This window comes from Equus caballus, chromosome 17 (assembly GCF_041296265.1).
Source record: "Equus caballus isolate H_3958 breed thoroughbred chromosome 17, TB-T2T, whole genome shotgun sequence".
Taxonomy (NCBI): Eukaryota; Metazoa; Chordata; class Mammalia; order Perissodactyla; family Equidae; genus Equus; species Equus caballus.
This window is the reverse complement of record NC_091700.1, coordinates 49,921,485-49,927,491: the sequence shown is the minus strand read 5'-3', so window position 1 is coordinate 49,927,491 and position 6,007 is coordinate 49,921,485.

Below are 6,007 nucleotides of genomic sequence, written 5' to 3'. Positions count from 1 at the left end.
ATGGCTAGTTTGTGGGGAAAGAGGAAGCCACCAGGGACTGCCCCAAGAGGGTCAGGACACCCAGGAAACTGAGTCACCTCCACACCTTGTTTCTGAGCCCCACTCTGCCAGCTGCCCTTAGATCTGGTTATCTCCTGCGAAATATTAACTCAAATGAGCTTTTTCAAGCTTAACATCTGATTTCCAACTTGATACGTCCTTGAAAGAGATTAGATCAAAGGATTCTTTGTGGATGAAACAGGGCTTGGAGGCCCCAGGAAGGAAAAGCAAAGCTCATAGCAGCCACTTCTAGTTGCCCGCCCCCCATTTTACTGACTGCTGATCTCCAGAGCACGTTCTGGAGCTTGGTTTAGAGACTGTGACTGGAGTGGAGGTGGATTCCCTCTTCAGCTGCTACTGCCCAGGTTGTCTCTGACCTCTCCCTTGCAGTGTCTGCCTCCAAACAATGTTCTCTCCACAAGCCCACTCTGAAGGAGAGACCAGCAGTGTTTTGTTCCCTGGAAACTCAGTTAGGGTTTCGTACTATCAAGCACCCATCCCTGTGAGCTTGATGTAGGAGAAAGAATCCCAAGAGGAGGCTACTCCAGACCCAGTCAGGGAGGCCCACGTGGAGCAGCTTCTCTGTCCAGAAGGCTCTGTCTGACCTCCGTTGTCCCAGACGCTCTTGTGAGCTGGTCGGGCAGTCAAGAGCTCAAGCCTCATTCATCATGAAACTGAGAAACAGGGATGGTCTTCAGGCCCTATATGCGCCTCTCCAACATTTCATACACCTTTGTGACCTCTGCCTTCCTCCGTGTAGCATGAAAAACGTGTTGGCCTGAATATTAAAAACCAGCTCTGTCACTCAGGCAAGTCACTTAGCCCCTCTAGTGTTGTAACAATTCCTAAATTGTTAGAATTAAATGAAATATTATATGAGGAGTTGCTTATAAGCTTTGAAGTACTATACAAATGTCAGACTTGTGTGCTTTTTTGGTTATATTTTTAATTTCCTAAAGCCTTGCTCAATATGTGTGGTTTTGGGGTTCAAAACAGAGAAAGAAGGCCCCTGCCCCACTCCATGCCCACTCCACCCCAGGAGTGCTTGAAAGACCTGGTTTGAAGGCTTCTCTCCCTCTGCTGCCCAAACTCTCAGAATGAACACTATGCTCGTGTGAGAAACAGAGTCTTAAACCCCTGATACACTATTCAGATGCTCAGGGGAGGGGACAGGCAGGAAAAATATGAGTGAACGAGTAGAGAGTGAGAAAGGAGAAGAGCTAGGGAGGGAAAGGGGGAAAGAAACACAAGTCTTTCTCTTTTTGGTGCATCCAAGGCCCCCTGAGGCTGTATCGCTGGTCCAGTGCCTCATACTGCCCCCCGACCCAGAGGGCTGAGTGGACACCCACACCCAGATCAGTCTCCCAAACTTTAGGGTCCATACTGCCCCAGCCATCCAGGCTGTCATTGCTGCCTCCCCATTGAAACACACCCGTCAAATCACACAGGGTGGCTGCTCAGGCAACCTGAAACCCATACTCATATGGATGTGGTGATTAGAGGCAGTCAGAGTGGACTCAGGAAGGACAGGAGCATTTTCCTAGAAGCTTTCTGGAAACAACAGGGTCTTCCTACATTATCTGCTCCAAAGCCAATCTATGAGGAAGACTGAGGTCAGGAACAGGTGATTTGTGGCCAGTTGTCAGGGGGTAGGAGGAGTATTTTGAAGCCCCTACCTCTCATATTCCGTCCTATGTAGGGTTGTCAAATTAAGCAAATAAAAATGCAGGCCATCCAGTCCAATTTGAATTTCAGATAAATAACATCATTTTGTAGTATATGTCCCATGCAATATTTGGAACATACTCATACTAAAGTAACTGTATGTTGTTTATTTAGTATTCAATTGAACTGGATGTCCTGTATTTTATCTGGTAACCCAACTATTGAAGGCTGCTTGCTCCACCTGGGCCGAGTCTCCTGGGGCAGGATGTGAGCTGGGACGTTCACTGTTCCCTATGGGAAGCAATTCAGCCTTGCCTTCTTTGGCTGAATGTTCTAGCCACTTAGTTCTAGCCAGTTCAAGACAGGAAGAGCACAGGGCATGAGTACTCTGGTGCACATGAACTCATTGTCCTGAGACTGAACGCTATGAATGTGCATACAGGGAGGAGAGCTTTCCTCTCCCTCCCATCACAAGTCCCTCTTACTCCTGATTCCCACCAAAGCAAAGAGGAAAATCTCTTCTCATTTGCTAGTAGCCTCTATCTGTGGCTATAATGAGCTTTCCTTGCCCCTTTTACCAAGAAGCATGTCGGTGCCCTTGTCAGAAAAAAAATCTCATTAACAATGGTAGCCCGTACTCATGACTACCTGTAGGGGCCTCTATGACCAATCCTTTAGGAGACCCCTTTCCAGAGGGCTTGCGTTCCTGTAGGAATGAGACAGCAATTCTCTCAAACACAAACGTGCCCTCCCCACGCTGTGCTCATAAGCCGCTTTGTTCCTGTGTGCCTCCACAATTTTCAGAAGAAAACTTTAATCTATTTGGTAGCCTCAAATGCACAAAAGCATCGGTGATGCCTCAGTAATGAGATTATTAATAATAATGGTTTGATCAGTTCCTCTGCAAATACCTTTGTCCTAAGAAACAACAAGCCTCCTGGTTATTTGACAGCCTCAAAGACAGGAGGAAATTATCAGCAGTGCAAAGCAAACAGTGTATTCTTTATAAAAATTTGTTCTAACACTGGGTTCCCTCTAGAGTCAGGGGGTCACTGAAATTCACTTGAGTAACTCAGCATTCCTCCCTGACAGCTTGAAGGAGAGTTACTGTGTACGCACTTCATTAGGGGAACTCCATAAACCTGTACTTCTTGAACAGTTGCAACACACGGGAAAGATACCCATATAGATATAGCCTTAATTTAATCCCCCGTCATTAAAAAACAATGCCAAACATACCGTGGTACTTTCAGAAGAGAGTGTCTTTAAGGTCTGTGATGTGTGAAAGGACAACAGAGGCCAGGTGCAGTCTACAGACTGACTGTAGAAGCTGTGTTGGGGTGAAACTTTTCATATCTGTTGACTCCGACCCCAACAACCTTCAAATCTCCATTAGCAATACCAGTCATCATGTGTAAAAATCATAATTAGCTGACACCATTCATGCTCCCTGGAAAGAAGTTTGACCATGTGTATTAGGCCCCACTCTTTGCAAAGTATCCAGCCCTATGAGGAGTTATAAAGAAAGAAGACAGCATAATGTTTGCTAATGAAAATGTCTAGTCACTTAGGGGAGCCAGGCCTCTTCAGAGAATATCCTAGGAATGAAAACAACAAACTGAACACAAGACCAACTACATGAATACCGGGGAATGGCTAGATAAGACCCCATGGTGACCCAACCCAGGGGGGCCGATGGGGATAGAATTCACCAGGTGGTGAGTTTCTTGAGGATGGAGATGAAGGCCTTGTTGGTTTTGAATCTCCAGCACCTGGCCCAGTGCTTGGCACTTCATGTCCAATAAACATTTGCACCCTGAAGGAATACATTTAATAAATATATGAATGAATGGGTTGATTTAATAAAAATCATGAAGGAAATTCTTAAATTACTATTGGAGAAAATACTAATTTTTTATATTAGTATTGGAGAAAAGAGAGTGAGTTCCCAGCAAGAGAAATTACGTGAGTGAAAGAACTCAGGAAACCTGAATTCTCTCCAGGGTCACAGTTATGCCCAAGCCCCTGCCATCTCATGTAGCCACCTTAGCAACTCATCCTCAGATCAGAATTCCTAAGGTTGTTCCTCAGCCTGACCCAAACCCCTAAATCCACATTCTAATTCCCTAAGCATATCTTGTATCAGGAACTACCTAGATTCAGCCATCTCATCGTGGTTTAGAAGATTCAAACCCCAAAATATAGATTTTTAAACCAAATACTTGTGTTTTCAATCTGCAGCAAAATCATCAACATTGACAAAGTACAGAACCAAGCCAGTCAAAAGCTCAACTAATGGAAAGCAGTGCCAAGTTTTGTGCAAATGCTGAAAAGCAACAATAACAACACAGTGTGGAAAGTTTGTGTATACTAATTTTTTAGAAAAAAGAGAAACTTTACTTCCTCTAAGACAAAGTTTGGACTAATGATCCACAAGAGTGCTCAGAAGTATTTCCCCCAGGGTTGTAAGTGTGGAATCAGGAAACACCCACCACCACCGGGACACAAGAGACTCCAAACCTCAGGTTTATATCTGACCCCTACCAGAGAGAGTCTTTGCCCAGAGAGTTAAGACCAAAGACCACCCCCAAACTCCTCTTGCCATCTCCTAACCACTGCACTGAGGCACACCCTCACTTCATCCCCACAGCAACACCTGAGTTTTCCACACCTACTGGATATTATAAATCACCCAGTCATCCCCCAAAGGCCAGGTGCATTGGTTTACCACAACCATAGGTAAAAGGACTTCCTCCTCTTGCTTATCCACCCCATCGCAGAAGCTCTGTTGGCCTCACGTCCAAACCACCTGAGTTATACTCTCAGCCTTCTCAGCTAGGTCTGCTTTCTCCACGGCTAGTTGCAAATGTCTAGCCTCATACACCTCTCACTGTGAGAAAGAGGCAAACTCTGCATCTATGAGAACTTGTCACCTGGAAATTCTTAATGTGATCATTGCTACTGCTGCAGCATTTTCAAATTTAGACATGTCTTTTATTTTTCTGTTTCCATTACTTCCCTGCCTGAATCTTCTCAAACCCCGCAAATGCCAAACCCAAGCTAGGTGTCAGAATTCTGCACTTACAGAAAAGTCAATGTCGTGAGAAGGGCAAAGAGTCCAAAACACTGAGTGCAACTATTGGATCTACCAACTTCCTAGCTGAGTGACTTTGGGCTCATAAGCACAGCAGAATGTGTCAAACCAGAGCTTCCCAATAGGGTAGCCACTAGCCACATATGTCTACTGAGCACTTAAAATGTGATTAATCTGGACTGAAATGTGTTCTAAATATAAAATACATACTGGATTTCAAAAACTTAATATAAAAAAAGAATGTAAAATATCTCATTAGTGATGACATGTAGAAATGGTAATATTTTAGATAGATTGAGTTAAAATATTTTATTGAAATTAATTTCACCTATCCATTTTTTTAATGTAGTTTCTAGAAAAATTTTAATTACATATGTGGCTTGCATTATACGTCTATTGCACAGTGCTATGGTGGAGCATGCAGCATTACCAGCTGTGATGGAGAAGCTCTGAAAGTTACTAAAACATCGGAAGTTGTCCAAATGGCTCTTTCCACTGACAGGAGGTTAGCTAACCAGGTGGGTTGCTGTCATTGGATTTCGAATTTAACATTTCTTCATCAATGTCAAATCTTACAGAAATTCTTTCTAAAGAGCCTCAAAACAAAATTTTAGATAATTTTTTCTTATCTTAAAAAGCTTATCATATGAAAGAAAGGAAAAATATTTTGGAGTTATTTGGGACAAAGTGAAGGCATCCTGCTAAGAGTTACTTCAAGAGTGGTCACATGGTGTTTCATTTGAGCCCATATTTTTAAAAACCAAGAGATTTCACATGAATTTCTATATTCGGGTTTCCTTTGTGGGTAAAAGAAAGATTGATAGCAGCAGGCCTACGTTCCCCACATCAGTGAGCTGGGGCTGGAAAGCAGCTGCCCCTGTAGACCATACACCTACTCCCCAGCGGGCCATGGTCCCTACCATTCACACTTGGTCTCTTTCCTTTATGTGCATGACCTGTCTAGCTTTTATAGGCCTTTTGGATATGGAATTCCTGCTCTCAAGATTTCAAATTTGAAAAACCAGCTTTTCAGAGGCAAGGAAAATTTTCTCAAAAAAAAGAATGTGGCAGTTTGGATATTGCATTTCTCCTATTTCATCAGAAGAACAGCATAACGTTAAAATATATTACCAAGAATTACATGCCATATCACTAAACCTAGATTTATGAGTTTTGGGAAACAATCAGAACACAATGAAACAAATTTTG